Source organism: Drosophila subobscura, chromosome U (genome assembly GCF_008121235.1).
Source record: "Drosophila subobscura isolate 14011-0131.10 chromosome U, UCBerk_Dsub_1.0, whole genome shotgun sequence".
NCBI classification, from domain to species: domain Eukaryota; kingdom Metazoa; phylum Arthropoda; class Insecta; order Diptera; family Drosophilidae; genus Drosophila; species Drosophila subobscura.
Genome location: NC_048534.1, coordinates 10594491 through 10613050, shown reverse-complemented (window position 1 = coordinate 10613050; position 18560 = coordinate 10594491). Strand labels below are relative to the sequence as shown.

The 18560-nt window shown below is 45.2% G+C and overlaps 1 protein-coding gene across 1 annotated transcript in view; it reads right to left on the bottom strand.

The window, feature by feature from the left end:
• LOC117900545 (nesprin-1) overlaps window positions 1-18560 on the bottom strand; it is a 104547-nt gene that overhangs the window by 19148 nt on the left and 66839 nt on the right.

The following is an 18560-nucleotide window of genomic DNA, read 5'->3' as shown; positions in this document are numbered from 1 at the left end:
AATGGATGCAATGCATACAGCCATACAGAAAAATGGTTTTGGATTTGGGGGAAATGCTCGTAATAAATGCTTGTAAAAATAGTAACTCTATGTAGGCTCTTAGACTTAGGCTTCGTAAGACATGCATTTGGCATAAATAACTAACTTAGTTTTATGTAAAATATAGTATATGAATCCCTAGGCGGCATAGTATTTAATGAGCAAAAAGGCGTATAGACACAAGTACCATCAAAAGCCTTATTTCTGATAACTTCAATTAAAGTTGAAAAATAAAATGATATGCAAAGATGGAAATAAAACTTACATTCGCTTTTTTGTCATTAAATATTAAAGGTTTCTAGATATTTTCAGAACAAAACTTAAGCATACATTTATACTCCTTGGCAGGCTTTGATTGTTTGTATTTTCTATTAAATTCTGAATGAACTACACACACTTTTGCACATTATTTTTTTGGGGATTTCTTGAACTATGCGTATTTCCCGATTTTTGCAGTGCCGTTCATTGCACACTCGACACACGGCAGAGACTAAAACTTGTAAAATAAACGGGAAAGGAAAGGCTATTTTTGAGCAAACTAAAACGGAGCTGGGGGCTGCTGGGTTCTGCACCACACCGCATGGATCGTATGGGATCGGTAGATGGGTATATTTATAGCATAAACGGAACGCTTGCATTGCAAATTCTTGATATGTTGAACGTGGGACAGGCTGCAGGGCGATAAGCAAGGCAATGAACTCGTAGTATATATATATTCTGCATTGGAAATACTGTATTGTGCGTGCACGCACTTCTGTGTGCCACTGTGAGTGGGGAGTCGAGTGCTGAGTGAGGAGTGAGAAGAGTGTGCGTGCTCGGTGCAAGATCATGAGATCGTGTGTGTGGCTGTGTGTTGATTTAATATCTGCGAAGAAAACTACATACGGGTATATACGCTCAGAGGTCATAGAGATCTCATCAGCTCAATATTAAAACGTGCATGTTGGTTAATATAGATTTTATTTAATAATTACTACCATTAGTAGTCACTGATTACTGGGCGTTTTACAATAGGTTAATATCAAATTAGTAAAAGGAAACTTAACGAGTTCTTTATACTACGGGTTATTGGTTGGTGCCTGTTTTTAATTAATTACTACAATTACTATTTACTTCTATGGTATACAAACTCAAAAAATAAGGCTTTTGGATGCACAACACATAAAATACAAAAAAGAAAAATAATAAAAATGAAGGGGAAAAACAACTTAAAGAAATAAAGAGGAAAAACATTTTTTTTTAATATTTTACGTTAGTAATTTTGTTGTTGGAAATTGCATTTTGTTGGCATAGAAGTGGCAGTAAACCAGACCCATCACATCGGAGCCATTCTCTTATTGTTATGGTTCAGTGTGGATGGTGCATGTGTGGTTCTGGTTGCTGCCACAACAGCGATTTCCATATAAAAGCCATGAACAAATACCAAAACCACATAGAAAAGCTGCAAATATTAGAATTATGAATAAACGAAGGCTCAATGTGATGTTCACCTTCTGCCTTTGTTGCTGTGGTTGTTGATCGTTGCTGGTGTTGGTTGTTGTGGTTGTTGTCGTGCTGCTGCTGCCGCTGCTCGTTGTCGATGGTGTTTCAACGGTTGTGGTTGTTGTCGTTACTGTGGTGGTTGTCGTTGTGGTACGCTTAAGGACATTCGGATCAACCGAATCCTTGCTGCTCGTTGTCGTTGCAACCTCTGCAGGCGCCTCAAGAGCAGCTGCTACCAGTGCTGCTTGCTCTGGCACCTCCTGCTGAGGTTGTGTGGCTGCTGCTGCTGCTGGTGCTACTGGTGTTGTCTCCTCTGGTGTTGTTGTTGTCGTAAGCTTATTGATTACGGCCTTGGCCACTGGCAGTAGAGCACTGGTTGCCACCAGTGCTGTTGCCTGTGCCGCTGCGGCTGCCGCATTCGCTTTAGCGGACAGCGTATGAGTTGTGGCGCTTGCCAATTGGATTAGTGCGTTTGCAGTAGCTATGTGGGGACTGGGACTGCTGGGGCTTGTTTCAGGGTCAGGGACTGTGTTGATTGAACTTGTGGGGTCAATAGTTTTAGTTTCGGTTAGTACAATTACACCTTCCTCTTTGATGGGTGCTGATTCTTCAACAACATCAACAACTCCTAATTTTACCTGAGGCTTTGTCTGTTCGGCTTCTAAGGCCAAATAAGTACTCTGATCCCGCCAATGACCTACACCACCCGGCAAATCTGTCGACATATACTCCGATGAGCAGCTGCGATTATTCTGTTCGTACTGATCGTGTTCGGGTGTTGGCGTTATATTACCACTACTACCGCCGCTACCAGGATCTCTCCTATCGTTCGATTTATCATCGTCGTCGTTCGGCTTGCGTATTTCAGGCACAGTCGGTTTATCCCCGTCATCGTCGTCGTCATCATCGTCATCGTCATCGTCGTCGTCGTCATCATCGTCCTTCTTCTTGTCCGTTTTGTCAGTCACATCATCGTCGGGTTTCTTGTCTTTGTCGAGTTCCGCCTCGGGGCTGGCAACATCATCACGTTTCAATCTCTCATTCCGATCCCCGACCAAATCTGTATCGACGCTTGCTGATTGCCAATCGTCCAGATACAGATTCAGCCGCAACTGGTCGAGATTGCCACCAGTCGGTGGTGGTGGTGTTGATGCTGCTGCCTGTGTCGCGGCGGTTGTAGGAATGATTGGTAGTGACGATGATGCTTCTGGTTCTTCAGTCTTATCTACAACATGATCAGCCATCAATTTGCTTGATTCTGTAATCGTGGTCGTGCTTGTCACTACAGTTTCTGTAATGATGTCAGTCTTATGTTTATCGTCTTGAGTTGTTTCCTGAGCTTTATCCGTCTTGTTCGTGTCTGTGGAAGTCTCAAGCAACAGAAACGCGTATGCGCCTTCTGCCGCTAGTTGTTTGTGGTTTTGAATTAGTTTAACGAAATTATCCTGGGAAAGATGCCACAGTAGATCGCTGGGACCACTGCTGCTGGTCAATGTCTGGGTAGTCTGGGGTTCTGCTACTGATGCTGTCTCCTCAACAATTTCTATGACGGAAGGTTCCTCAACCGGAGATATTTCTATTACCTTTGTTTCCTCAACTATTTCTACGGATGGTTTATCAACTGTAAGCAAATGCAACTGGCTAATGGAATCGAGGTCTTTGGGGGCTTGAGACAATAGATTCTCCTGATCAAGAGATAGATTCAAAGCAAGTATTTCAGAATTGATTTGGGGTATTGTTTCGGGTTCAATTATCACATAATCATCTATCAATATTTCCTCATCCTTGACAATAACTGGCTCCTCAACTAATGCTGGTTTCTGTGGAATGCTTTCGACCTGTAACACTTGATATTGCTCCTCCAAAAGCTCGTATTTGGGATGCAATTTGATTGCTTCGCGATACAAGTGTTCAGTGAGTTTTTCCAAATTGTTTTGAGGTTCGATCAGTTCAATTGTTTCAGACTCAATCACTGGGGTGGCTGCTGGCTCTACAATTTCTACAATTGTTGGTTCCTTTGTTGTTGGTTCCTCCACTGGAATGCTTTCCACCTGCAATTGTTGGTAGTATTGTCCCTCCAATATGTCATAACGCGGATGCAATTTGGTTCCATCGCGATATAGGTTCTCGCTGAGTATTTCCAAATTGTTTTCGGGTTCAAGTTCTATTGTTTTGGTTTCAATTACAGTCGTTTCCGGTTTGAGAGTCAACTCATTTGTATGGGTGGTTACCACCGTAGATACATATGATGTTGTTTCCGGTTCATCCTGCTGAATATCCTCTACAATTGGTGCATCCTTATGCGTGGTTACTGTCGTTGTCACATAGGTGGTTGTTGTTGTAGTCACATTCTCCGTCTGCTCCACATCGATTTGGGACTTGGGCTCCTGGAAGTCTGTAGTTTTGCTCACCACAACAGTGGACCAAGAAGCTGGCGACTTTGTTTCCTCCTCTTTTTGTTGATTTTCTGGTGCTGGGAAGACTGTCGTCTCAGTTTGAACAATCGCTGACCAGGTTGTAGGTTGATCAGTTGGGGATTGTACTGCCACTTCCTCCAGAATATCCTCTTTAGTTGGTATTTGAACGCTTATGGGTTTAGTGGTTTCCTCAACTTCTGTCGTCACTGTCTTCAACGTTTCTGTCGTTTCAGTCGTGGTTGTTGTCGTTGTGGTTGTTGGCTTTTGCCCGGGTTTTAGTGTTGCAGACCAGTATGAAGTTTCACAAATGAATGGATCGGTTTCGGATGGTAATTGAGTGGGCTCCGCAACAGGTGCGAATGGTGCCAGGGGCGTTGGCTCAGGTTCTGGCTCAGCAGTCTCAATTACAGTTTCAGTGATGATTTCAATTGCTGATGGTTTGACCTCTTTCACATCCTCCACAATAGCTTCAAATGTAACAGGGCTGTCAACTGGTTCAACTTCCACAGGCTCCGATATATCCTCAAATGGAGCCAAAGGTGTCTGTTCTGGTACTGGTTTGGGTTCCTCAATATCAGCTTCAACTGGTCCTGCAGCAGTACTGGTTTTGACTTCTTTCACAGTTGTTACAATAGTTTTAACTGTTACAGTAGTCTCCTCTGTGGGCTGAACTGCTTCAACAATTTCCTCGACAGTCTCTGGTACATCTTCAAATGGTGCCAATGGTGTCTGTTTTGTTTCCTCAACAACAGTCTCAACAGTAATTGCTGGTTCCACGTGAACTTCTTTAACCGTCTCTACAATGGTTTCAACCGTGTCTGCTGGAACTTCCACTTCTTTCACAGTCTCCACAATAGTCTCCACTGTGACATCCACAGGCTCGCGAATCACTTCAAAAGGAGCTAAAGGTGTTTCTTTCGATGGAACATCATGAGTAATGACCTCCCGCACTATTGAAGTTTTCGTCTCAATAACCGTTTCGACAGAGCTCAAAGGTGTAGACTCCACAGACTCCAATGAAGTGTCCGGTGAGGTTTCGACGAATGGGGCTATCGGGGTTATTTGATGGGACTTTTCGGCATTGATGAAATCCACAATTTCCGTGTTGGGAGACTTCTTCTTCGATTTCTGTTTGGGTTTCTTCGTCTTTGGCTCAGGAGCTTCCAAAGTGATTGGAATGCTGACCTTGTGCTCCTTCGTTGGCTTCTTGGGGGCTTCAACGACGATTGATTTGGTTTCAATCTGAAGCGGACGTATTTGTTGTGCAGGTTCCGGAACATTGTGTGCAGCTATGGCAGCCCAAGACATACCAGAAGTGTAGGGAGAAGGTGCGGGCGTTTCCTCAACAGGGGCCGAAACGGGAGTTTGACGTTCCACGGCTTGAGGTGGCTCTGTAGGTGTTTGAGTTTGAGGTGGCACAGGTTTCTTCTCTTTGGGTTTCTTCACTTTCTTCTTTTGTGGCTTATCGTCCACGTTCGAAATCTGTGACTGTTGCGAACGAGAACGCGAACGATTCCTCTTCTTGGAAACAATCTCCAAGAAGCCTTGTTCACTTTCCTGCTGCGTCTGTGTAGGTTTCGTCAGTGTCACTTCTTCAGTAACCTTAATTGTTGGTCTAGACAGTCTTTCAGGTCTTTCAGGTACAGGTTCCTCTTGATACCAAGTCTGTGTGGGTTCCACATCATCATCGTCATCGTCAATGAGTTCCCTCCAAGACAGCTGTTGTGATGGCTTTTCGGTATATTCTTCATCCACATCTGCATGTACAATCGGAGGAATAATTGGATCTGGGAACTCCACAACAGTTTCTTGCGGCACTTCGGTGACTGTTGGTTTCTTAGCAATCACCGTTTCCCTTTCGGTTTCTTGATACCTAATATTTGTATTTTTGGTATAGCCTGATTTCCTAACTACTTCGGCGTAGGTTTCTGATGAGGACCATACTGATGGTTTCGCGAGCGTTGGCAGCTGAATATTAAATTCTGGCGTTGTGGTTCCTGAACTACGTTCACTTTCTGGCCTCTTTTCATCAACTACAATGGGGGCTTCTTCAATTTGTTGCACTGGTTCTGCCTTGGGTGGTTTCTTCTCCTTCTTGTGCTTTTGTTTCTTTGGCTTTTCTTCAACGTACGCGGGAAGCTTCTGTTCTTGAGAAATGGTCTCCTCTGGAACTTTTTCTGTAGTTTTTGTCACATGAGTTTCGGTAAACGTTGGGGTCAAGTCAATATTATGCGAAACAATCGACGACCAGGACAGTGTTTGTGTTGATTCAGGTACTAGCTCTGGTTGTTCCTGTTCCAGTGTCTTCTCAGATATTATTTCAGTCAGTTCAGCTACAGGCTGTGCAATAGGTTCTACCTTTGCAATTTTACTTTCCTTATTGGGCTTTTGTTTCTTCGGCTTTTGATTTACAACAGTCGAAAAGTTTTGCTCCTGAGAGATGAAATTCTGTATGTTCTTTGTCTGTGGTGCCTTCGGCAATGTTTCTGTCACCGTAGGGGTTATCTCTGTTGTTTCTTGTGATACAATCGATGACCATGACATGCCTGGGGCTGAAGTTGGAACTGGTTCTGGTTCCTTCTCCGTTATTGGTTCCGTTTTAACTGCTTCTTGGACAGGAATCACTTCAGCGATGGGTTCCTGAATAGCATCAACCTTGACAGTTTTCTTTTCCTTTTTCGACTTTTGTTTCTTCACCTTCTCATCAGTTGAAGAGACTAATGTCTGTTCATGGACGATAAAAGCCTGGCTATCGACGGGTTTGGCTTTGGTTTCCAATGGCTTAGAAACGTATGTTTCGGTGACAACAGGAGAAGTTTCGACCGTCTGTGAGACGATCGATGACCATGACATTTTTTGTGATGACACAACTTCGGGAACTGAAGGTTTTCGTTCGTCCACAATTACAGGTTCAGGTTCCGCAACTGAAATTACTTCTTCAGAAACTGGTTTCGAAATAGAAACCACTTCAACAATAGGTTCTGGAGTCGGTTCCGTTTTGGGTTTCTTTTCCTTCTTTGTCCTTTGTTTCTTGGGCTTTTCTTCCACTGGTGGTTTCTCTTCCTCTGGCACATGTTTTACTTCAGGTTCTTCTTTAGCATGAGTCTCGGTGATGGTTGTTGTCACATCAGTAGTTTGAGAAACGATAGACGACCATGACAGGGTGTTTGATGGTGTCACTTCTGGCACTAAAGGCGCCAGTTCTGTCTCTGCAATCTCTTCCTCAACAAGACGTTCTGGAATAGAAGCCACAATTTCAACAACTGGTTCTGAAACCGTAGTCACGACTTCAAGAATAGGTTCCGCTCTGGGTGACTTCTTTTCCTTCTTTGACTTTTGTTTCTTTTGTTTGTCGTTTACAACAGTCGAGAAGATCTGCTCCTGGGCGATAAAGTCCACAATATCCTTGGTTTTTGATGATTCAGTGATAATGGTTTCAGGCTTGGTTGGAGTTACTTCAGTGGTCTGCGAGACGATTGACGACCATGACAGGGTTTGTGATGGTGCAACTTCTGGTACTGAAGAAATTGGTTCAACTACAGGCTCAGGTTCTGCCACTGGAATGACTTCCTCAATAGTAGGCTCTGGCGCTATGGTCACTTCAACAACAGGCTCTTCGATAGTCTTGACTTCCACAGTAGTTTCCGGAATCGGTTCCGTCTTGGGTTTCTTCTCTTTCTTTGTCTTCTGTTTCTTGTGCTTTTCCTCCACTGAAGGTTTGGATGTCTTTTCCTCAGGCAAATGTTTTACTTCAGGTTCTTCAGTGACATGAGTCTCAGTGATGGTTGTTGTCACATCAGTAGTTTGTGAAACGATAGACGACCATGACAGGGTATTTAAAGGTGTCTCTTCTGGCACTAAAGGCGCCAGTTCCGTCTCTACAATTTGTTCCTCAACAACTCGTTCTGGGATAGAAGCCACAACTTCAACAATTGGTTCTGGAACAGTAGTCACCACTTCAACAACTGGTTCTGGAACCGTAGTAACGACTTCAACTATTGGTTCCGCTTTGGGCGACTTCTTTTCCTTCTTTGACTTTTGTTTCTTTTGTTTGTCGTTTACAACAGTCGAAAAGATCTGCTCCTGGGCGATAAAGTCCACAATATCCTTGGTTTTTGATGATTCAGTGATAATGGTTTCAGGCTTGGTTGGAGTTACTTCAGTGGTCTGCGAGACGATGGACGACCATGACAGGGTCTGTGATGGTGCAACTTCTGGTACTGAAGGAATTGGTTCCGCTTCATCTACAGGCTCAGGCTCTGCCACTGGAATGACTTCCTCAATAGTAGGCTCTGGCGCTATAGTCACTTCAACAACAGGCTCTTCGATAGTCTTGACTTCCACAGTAGTTTCCGGAATCGGTTCCGTCTTGTGTTTCTTCTCTTTCTTTGTCTTCTGTTTCTTGTGCTTCTCCTCCACTGAAGGTTTGGATGTCTTTTCCTCAGGCAAATGTTTTACTTCAGGTTCTTCAGTGACATGAGTCTCAGTGATGGTTTTTGTCACATCAGTAGTTTGAGAAACGATAGACGACCATGACAGGGTATTTAAAGGTGTCTCTTCTGGCACTAAAGGCGCCAGTTCCGTCTCTACAATTTGTTCCTCAACAACTCGTTCTGGGATAGAAGCCACAACTTCAACAATTGGTTCTGGAACAGTAGTCACCACTTCAACAACTGGTTCTGGAACCGTAGTAACGACTTCAACTATTGGTTCCGCTTTGGGCGACTTCTTTTCCTTCTTTGACTTTTGTTTCTTTTGTTTGTCGTTTACAACAGTCGAGAAGATCTGCTCCTGGGCGATAAAGTCCACAATATCCTTGGTTTTTGATGATTCAGTGATAATGGTTTCAGGCTTGGTTGGAGTTACTTCAGTGGTCTGCGAGACGATTGACGACCATGACAGGGTTTGTGATGGTGCAACTTCTGGTACTGAAGAAATTGGTTCAACTACAGGCTCAGGTTCTGCCACTGGAATGACTTCCTCAATAGTAGGCTCTGGCGCTATAGTCACTTCAACAACAGGCTCTTCGATAGTCTTGACTTCCACAGTAGTTTCCGGAATCGGTTCCGTCTTGGGTTTCTTCTCTTTCTTTGTCTTCTGTTTCTTGTGCTTCTCCTCCACTGAAGGTTTGGATGTCTTTTCCTCAGGCAAATGTTTTACTTCAGGTTCTTCAGTGACATGAGTCTCAGTGATGGTTGTTGTCACATCAGTAGTTTGAGAAACGATAGACGACCATGACAGGGTGTTTAAAGGTGTCTCTTCTGGCACTAAAGGCGCCAGTTCCGTCTCTACAATTTGTTCCTCAACAACTCGTTCTGGGATAGAAGCCACAACTTCAACAATTGGTTCTGGAACAGTAGTCACCACTTCAACAACTGGTTCTGGAACCGTAGTAACGACTTCAACTATTGGTTCCGCTTTGGGCGACTTCTTTTCCTTCTTTGATTTTTGTTTCTTTTTGTTTGTCGTTTACAACAGTCGAGAAGATCTGCTCCTGGGCGATAAAGTCCACAATATCCTTGGTTTTTGATGATTCAGTGATAATGGTTTCAGGCTTGGTTGGAGTTACTTCAGTGGTCTGCGAGACGATTGACGACCATGACAGGGTTTGTGATGGTGCAACTTCTGGTACTGAAGAAATTGGTTCAACTACAGGCTCAGGTTCTGCCACTGGAATGACTTCCTCAATAGTAGGCTCTGGCGCTATAGTCACTTCAACAACAGGCTCTTCGATAGTCTTGACTTCCACAGTAGTTTCCGGAATCGGTTCCGTCTTGGGTTTCTTCTCTTTCTTTGTCTTCTGTTTCTTGTGCTTTTCCTCCACTGAAGGTTTGGATGTCTTTTCCTCAGGCAAATGTTTTACTTCAGGTTCTTCAGTGACATGAGTCTCAGTGATGGTTGTTGTCACATCAGTAGTTTGAGAAACGATAGACGACCATGACAGGGTGTTTAAAGGTGTCTCTTCTGGCACTAAAGGCGCCAGTTCCGTCTCTACAATTTGTTCCTCAACAACTCGTTCTGGGATAGAAGGCACAACTTCAACAATTGGTTCTGGAACAGTAGTCACCACTTCAACAACTGGTTCTGGAACCGTAGTAACGACTTCAACTATTGGTTCCGCTTTGGGCGACTTCTTTTCCTTCTTTGATTGTTGTTTCTTTTGTTTGTCGTTTACAACAGTCGAGAAGATCTGCTCCTGGGCGATAAAGTCCACAATATCCTTGGTTTTTGATGATTCAGTGATAATGGTTTCAGGCTTGGTTGGAGTTACTTCAGTGGTCTGCGAGACGATTGACGACCATGACAGGGTTTGTGATGGTGCAACTTCTGGTACTGAAGAAATTGGTTCAACTACAGGCTCAGGTTCTGCCACTGGAATGACTTCCTCAATAGTAGGCTCTGGCGCTATGGTCACTTCAACAACAGGCTCTTCGATAGTCTTGACTTCCACAGTAGTTTCCGGAATCGGTTCCGTCTTGGGTTTCTTCTCTTTCTTTGTCTTCTGTTTCTTGTGCTTTTCCTCCACTGAAGGTTTGGATGTTTTTCCTCAGGCAAATGTTTTACTTCAGGTTCTTCAGTGACATGAGTCTCAGTGATGGTTGTTGTCACATCAGTAGTTTGTGAAACGATAGACGACCATGACAGGGTATTTAAAGGTGTCTCTTCTGGCACTAAAGGCGCCAGTTCCGTCTCTACAATTTGTTCCTCAACAACTCGTTCTGGGATAGAAGCCACAACTTCAACAATTGGTTCTGGAACAGTAGTCACCACTTCAACAACTGGTTCTGGAACCGTAGTAACGACTTCAACTATTGGTTCCGCTTTGGGCGACTTCTTTTCCTTCTTTGACTTTTGTTTCTTTTGTTTGTCGTTTACAACAGTCGAGAAGATCTGCTCCTGGGCGATAAAGTCCACAATATCCTTGGTTTTTGATGATTCAGTGATAATGGTTTCAGGCTTGGTTGGAGTTACTTCAGTGGTCTGCGAGACGATTGACGACCATGACAGGGTTTGTGATGGTGCAACTTCTGGTACTGAAGAAATTGGTTCAACTACAGGCTCAGGTTCTGCCACTGGAATGACTTCCTCAATAGAAGACTCTGGAGCTATAGTCACTTCAACAACAGGCTCTTCGATAGTCTTGACTTCCACAGTAGTTTCCGGAATCGGTTCCGTCTTGGGTTTCTTTTCTTTCTTTGTCTTCTGTTTCTTAGGCTTTTCCTCTACGTATGGTATAGATTGTTGTGCTTCAGGCAGATTTTTGACTTCAGTTTCTTCAGTGACATGAGTTTCCGTGATGGTTGTCACATCAGTAGTTTGTGAAACGATAGACGACCATGACAGAGTGTGTGATGGTGTAATTTCTGGTGCTGTAAGAGTGGGTTCTTCAACAATTGGCTCTGGAACAAAGGTCACTTCAACAACTGGTTCTTCGATGGAAACAACTTCAAAGCTAGATTCTTGAGTCAGTTCTGTTTTGGGTTTCTTTTCCTTCTTCGACTTTTGCTTCTTCTGCTTACCGTTCACAGCGGTAGAGAAGTTTTGTTCCTGGGCGATAAATTCTTGGATAACTGGAGATTTTTTGTCAGTAACAAGAGTTTCGGTGATCGTTGGTGTCACTTCAACAGAGTGCGAGACGATAGAAGACCAAGACAATGGTGCTTGCGATGCTGGGACAGAAACTTGAGTGGGTTCTTCTTTAATGTCTACCGGTTTTAGTGCCTTCTCGGAAACAGTTTCTTCAGCATCGGTTACTTCAACAGGTTCGATAACAGGAACGACTTCAACGACGGGCTCATGAACTTTTTCCGCTTTTGGAGATGTCTTCTCCTTCTTCGACTTTTGTTTTTTGGGTTTCTCGTCGACAGGTGATGTAGGCTTAAGCTCTTGAATTACACTTTCCGTGATCATTGGAGTAACTTCGACAGTTTGGGAAACAATCGATGACCATGACATTGTTTTCGAGGTAGTGATATCGGTAACTGGAACCGATGGTTCAGTTGCGACAACTAGTTCCGGTTGTGTGAAAATTTCCTCAACAACTGGTTCAGGAATTGCAGGAACTGCTTCAACAATTGGCTCCGACTTCTGGGATTTCTTTTCTTTCTTTGCTTTTGGCTTCTTTGGTTTGTCAATCGCAACGACGGAGTTCTGTTCATGGGAAATGAAATCCTGAATGTTTTGAGATTGTGGAACTATTGTTGAAATATCGACCGTTGGTTGAGAAACAATCGACGACCAGGAAGAGAATTGTGAGGGAACCTCTGCTGTGGTAGATTTGATGTCTTCTACGATTATGACTTGTGGTTCCTTTTCTGGTTGCACAGGCTCAGCCAATGGAACCGATTTTGGAACCTTTTTTCTTTTCTTGGCTTTTGCTTTTGTGGTTTCTCTGGAACTGTTTCATCTTCGGTGTTGGAGCTTTGTTGCGTTATCTTCGTTAAGGGTTCCTGGACACCTTGTCGCACTATCGATGACCATAGTGCGCTACTGGTCTGCGGAAGATTCGGTTCCAAAATTTCACTTGTATCTTCATCAACCATTGCTGACCAGGATGTTGTAGTTTCCAATATTTCCGGCTCAACGAGCTCTGGGGTTACAGGTTCGCTAGCAGAACTGACGGTTTCAACAACAACAATTTCAACATCGCTTTGCCTAATGTTCTTTGGATGTTTCTTTTGGGGCTTTTCCTTCTTTACTTTTGTCTTTTTGGGAACCTCCTCAACAATTTGAACTGTTTCTGTATGCTTGGTCGGTTTGACTTCAACGTGAACGTTTTGCTTTTCCAATTCAATGAAGTCAACGGTGTGTCTCAGAACATCAGCGTAAGATGAATGCAGTTCCCAAACATTTTGCACAATAGGTTGTGACGTAGGTTGTGATATTTCCGACTGAACAATTTCTTGCTTACGTTGATCAGAAGCCGAAACTTTGCTGGTTGTTTCCTTCTCCGTGGTTGTGGTTGTGGTAACGACTGTTGTGATAGTCTTGGACTCTTCAACCACTGGAGCTTCAACGATTGGCTCAGGTTTGAACTCCTCGACAATTGGCACTGATTTGGTAACGTCGACGACAGGCTCCTCCTTTCCAGGTTCAGGATCAGCTTCCTCTTCCTTCGCAGTTACAGTGGTTGTGGTAACGACGGTTGTGATTGTGTTGGACCTCTCAACCACTGGAGCTTCAACGATTGGCTCAGGTTTGACCTCCTCAACAATTGTTACTGACTTGGTAACTTCGACGACAGGCTCCTCCTTTTGTGGATCAGGGACAGCGGTCTCTTCGTCATCTGAGAAGTTCATGGGTTCATCCAGAACGTCCATCCAAGAGCTAGACGAATCGTCCACAGGCAAGCCGGCGTAGGCTGGTTTCTTCGGCTGTTCTGGGAACTGCATGGGTTCGAGTTGTTGAGGTATTTCAGCAACAGGAACTTCGCTGGATGTCTCCTTCTCAGTAACAGTGGTTGTGGTAATGACGGTTGTGATTGTCCTGGACTCCTCAACCACTGGAGCTTCAACGATTGGCTCAGGTTTGACCTCATCGACAATTGTTACTGACTTGGTAACTTCAACGACAGGCTCCTCCTTTTGTGGTTCAGGGACAGCTTCCTCTTCCCTCTCCATTACAGTGGTTGTGGTAACGACGGTTGTGATTGTCTTGGACTCTTCAACCACTGGAGCTTCAACGATTGGCTCAGGTTTGACCTCCTCGACAATTGTCACTGACTTGGTAACTTGGACAACAGGCTCTTCCTTTTGTGGTTCAGGGACAGATTCCTCTTCGTCATCGGAGAAGTTCATGGGTTCATCCAGGACGTCCATCCAAGAGCTAGACGAATCGTCCACAGGCAAGCCGGCGTAGGCTGGTTTCTTCGGCTGTTCTGGGAACTGCATGGGTTCGAGTTGTTGAGGTATTTCAGCAACAGGAACTTCGCTGGATGTCTCCTTCTCAGTAACAGTGGTTGTGGTAACGACGGTTGTGATTGTCTTGGGCTCTTCAACCACTGGAGCTTCAACGATTGGCTCAGGTTTGACCTCCTCGACAATTGTCACTGACTTGGTAACTTCGACGACAGGCTCCTCTTTTTGTGGTTCAGGGACAGATTCCTCTTCGTCATCGGAGAAGTTCATGGGTTCATCCAGGACGTCCATCCAAGAGCTAGACGAATCGTCCACAGGCAAGCCGGCGTAGGCTGGTTTCTTCGGCTGTTCTGGGAATTGCATGGGTTCGGGTTTTTGAGGTACTTCAGCCACAGGAACTTCGCTGGATGTCTCCTTCTCAGTAACAGTGGTTGTGGTAACGACGGTTGTGATTGTCTTGGACTCTTCAACCACTGGAGCTTCAACGATTGGCTCAGGTTTGACCTCCTCGACAATTGTCACTGATTTGGTAACTTCAACGACAGGCTCCTCCTTTTGTGGTTCAGGGACAGCTTCCTCTTCCCTCTCCATTACAGTGGTTGTGGTAACGACGGTTGTGATTGTCGTGGACTCTTCTGCGACTCGAGTTTCAACGATTGGCTCAGGTTTGACCTCCTCGATAATTGTCACTGACTTGGTAACTTGGACAACAGGCTCTTCCTTTTGTGGTTCAGGGACAGATTCCTCTTCGTCATCGGAGAAGTTCATGGGTTCATCCAGGACGTCCATCCAAGAGCTAGACGAATCGTCCACAGGCAAGCCGGCGTAGGCTGGTTTCTTCGGCTGTTCTGGGAATTGCATGGGTTCGGGTTTTTGAGGTACTTCAGCCACAGGACCTTCGCTGGATGTCTCCTTCTCAGTAACAGTGGTTGTGGTAACGACGGTTGTGATTGTCTTGGACTCTTCAACCAGTGGAGCTTCAACGATTGGCTCAGGTTTGACCTCCTCGACAATTGTCACTGACTTGGTAATTTGGACAACAGGCTCTTCCTTTTGTGGTTCAGGGACAGATTCCTCTTCGTCATCGGAGAAGTTCATGGGTTCATCCAGGACGTCCATCCAAGAGCTAGACGAATCGTCCACAGGCAAGCCGGCGTAGGCTGGTTTCTTCGGCTGTTCTGGGAACTGCATGGGTTCGAGTTGTTGAGGTATTTCAGCAACAGGAACTTCGCTGGATGTCTCCTTCTCAGTAACAGTGGTTGTGGTAACGACGGTTGTGATTGTCTTGGACTCTTCAACCACTGGAGCTTCAACGATTGGCTCAGGTTTGACCTCCTCGACAATTGTCACTGACTTGGTAACTTCGACGACAGGCTCCTCTTTTTGTGGTTCAGGGACAGATTCCTCTTCGTCATCGGAGAAGTTCATGGGTTCATCCAGGACGTCCATCCAAGAGCTAGACGAATCGTCCAAAGGCAAGCCGGCGTAGGCTGGTTTCTTCGGCTGTTCTGGGAATTGCATGGGTTCGGGTTTTTGAGGTACTTCAGCCACAGGAACTTCGCTGGATGTCTCCTTCTCAGTAACAGTGGTTGTGGTAACGACGGTTGTGATTGTCTTGGACTCTTCAACCAGTGGAGCTTCAACGATTGGCTCAGGTTTGACCTCCTCGACAATTGTCACTGACTTGGTAACTTCGACGACAGGCTCCTCTTTTTGTGGTTCAGGAACAGCTTCCTCTTCGTCATCGGAGAAGTTCATGGGTTCGTCCAGGACGTCCATCCAAGAGCTAGACGAATCGTCCACAGGCAAGCCGGCGTAGGCCGGTTTCTTCGGCTGTTCTGGGAACTGCATGGGTTCGGGTGGTTGAGGTACTTCAGCCACAGGAACTTCGCTGGATGTCTCCTTCTCAGTAACAGTGGTTGTGGTAACGACGGTTGTGATTGTCTTGGACTCTTCAACCAGTGGAGCTTCAACGATTGGCTCAGGTTTGACCTCCTCGACAATTGTCACTGACTTGGTAACTTCGACGACAGGCTCCTCCTTTTGTGGTTCAGGGACAGCTTCCTCTTCCCTCTCCATTACAGTGGTTGTGGTAACGACGGTTGTGATTGTCTTGGACTCTTCAACCACTGGAGCTTCAACGATTGGCTCAGGTTTGACCTCCTCGACAATTGTCACTGACTTGGTAACTTGGACAACAGGCTCTTCCTTTTGTGGTTCAGGGACAGATTCCTCTTCGTCATCGGAGAAGTTCATGGGTTCATCCAGGACGTCCATCCAAGAGCTAGACGAATCGTCCACAGGCAAGCCGGCGTAGGCCGGTTTCTTCGGCTGTTCTGGGAACTGCATGGGTTCGGGTGGTTGAGGTACTTCAGCCACAGGAACTTCGCTGGATGTCTCCTTCTCAGTAACAGTGGTTGTGGTAACGACGGTTGTGATTGTCTTGGACTCTTCAACCAGTGGAGCTTCAACGATTGGCTCAGGTTTGACCTCCTCGACAATTGTCACTGACTTGGTAACTTCGACGACAGGCTCCTCTTTTTGTGGTTCAGGAACAGCTTCCTCTTCGTCATCGGAGAAGTTCATGGGTTCGTCCAGGACGTCCATCCAAGAGCTAGACGAATCGTCCACAGGCAAGCCGGCGTAGGCCGGTTTCTTCGGCTGTTCTGGGAATTGCATGGGTTCGGGTGGTTGAGGTACTTCAGCAACAGGAACTTCGCTGGATGTCTCCTTCTCAGTTACAGTGGTTGTGGTAACGACGGTTGTGATTGTCTTGGACTCTTCAACGATGGGCTCTGGTTTGACCTCCTCGACAATTGTCACAGACTTGGTAACTTCGACGACAGGCTCCTCCTTTTGTGGATCAGAAACGGAGATGGATTTAATTTCGTGTATTTTTTCGATGATCGTTCGTACATTTTCTTCTTCGCCATTTTCAGCATGAAGTGGGATCTCAACTTCATCTTCTATTAATTCTTTCCACGATTTGCGTTCAACGATCACGTCTTCGGGCCCATCATCAATCATTTCAGCCCATGATTTTTGGGGTTTCTCTTCTTTCTGCTCGGAAATCGGTAACCATTCAGATCCTTCTAGAGTTTCCACCAGTTTTGGAGACAAAACCGTTGGTTTTCGCTTCTCTTCTGGAAGCTTTTGTGATGTCTTGGGCTTTTCAGCCTCGATGAAATCATTCGTTTGCTGAGTAATTACAGAGGACCACGAGCTTATTTGTTCCTTCTGGGAATGTACAAATTCTGGTGAAATACTACGAACCGTTGGCTTTGCATGTTTTTCATAACGATCGAACTTAACCTGTTGTCTTTGGGGTTCAGTTTGCTTTTGCTTTACCTCCTTCTTTGCTTTTGGTGGAAGATCAGTCATATGATCTATTTGGCTAGCGATTTTGGCCCAAGTAATTGTATTTTCATTTGTATTTGGCAGTTTCCCAACAACGTCACTATCATCTGATGATGGCGACTGAGTGACTTCGGGCTCCAGTTTTACTGGGCTTATTTTTCTCTTTGGTTTCGTCTCCGCTTTGTGGGCCTTGCGTTCCTTTCTTTGCTGTGGCTCTTCTCTACGTTCCTTCTTTTGTTGCGGTTCTTCTCTACGCTCTTCCTTTGGTGCTTCAACTGGTTTCTTGCGGGCAGCGATGTCATCCACCCATTCACCAGGCTTCTTGACCAAGGATGCCCAAGAGAAGGAGCTGCCAGTGTTTTCAACTGGTTTTGGTATCTCAACTTGTACTTCGGGTTCGAACACAGTCACTTCGTCGAAAGGCTTACTGCTAACTGGCTTGATGTCGTTAGTTTCCATCTCGGAAATGGTCTTCTTTGGCTCGGGCTTCTTCTTTGTCTTTTGCTTTTTCGTCTTCTCAGGCTTTTCATGCTTTTCAGGCTTTTCGTCTGTGGAGGAAATTACAGCAGTTTTGATGGTGGTCACTGTGGTATCAATCCATTCGCCTGGTCTTTTGACAAGCGAGGCCCAGGAGAAACCACTGCTTTCCCGTTCCTTTTCCTTTACTTCTGCGGGTTCGACTTCCGATGGTTTTTCCTGGATGGGTGTGGGTATGGGCTCGGGTTGTTCGTCCTCGGATGTCGTGGAAACTGGCTCGACCACAGGTTTCTTGGCCTTCTTTACCTTTTTCGCTTTTGTTTTCTTCGGTTCATCCTTTTCCTTCTGGTGGTGCTTTTCCTCAGTCACGATGGTGGTCTGTGTAACCTCCTTTTTGACAATGGTGTTATCAGACCACTCACCAGGTCTGCGTACAAGGGCGGACCACGTCAACTCAGATGATTTGGACTTCTCCTTCTCATCAGAAGAAGGCTCCTTTGAACTTTCTGTCGTTGGCTTAGACAATTCTGTTTCTGTTGTCATTTTCGACGATTCGGTATCGCTATTTGGCTTAGACTTGTCGCTTTCTGTCGTTGCCGTAGACGTAGGTTCAGTGGTTCTTTCTGCTGGGATGCGTTTTTCTGATTTTGTCTTCTTCTTTCGTTCTTGGGGTTTGACCTTGGCAGCAACTGGTTCAGCAATGGTTTCTATCTGCTGCTCAACAACAGTCGTTGCACCTTCGCTAACAACGCCCGAATTGAGCAAAACATCGGCATATGATTTTCCATCACGATTCTTTGTCCAGACATTTTCAACCTCTTCGATAATTTTGATCGGTTCTGCAACGTATGCTTCCTGCATTGGTGGAGTAACTTGAGGAGCTTCCTCAAGAACTTCAGCCTTCTTATTCTGTCTCTTTGGTGGTTTAACC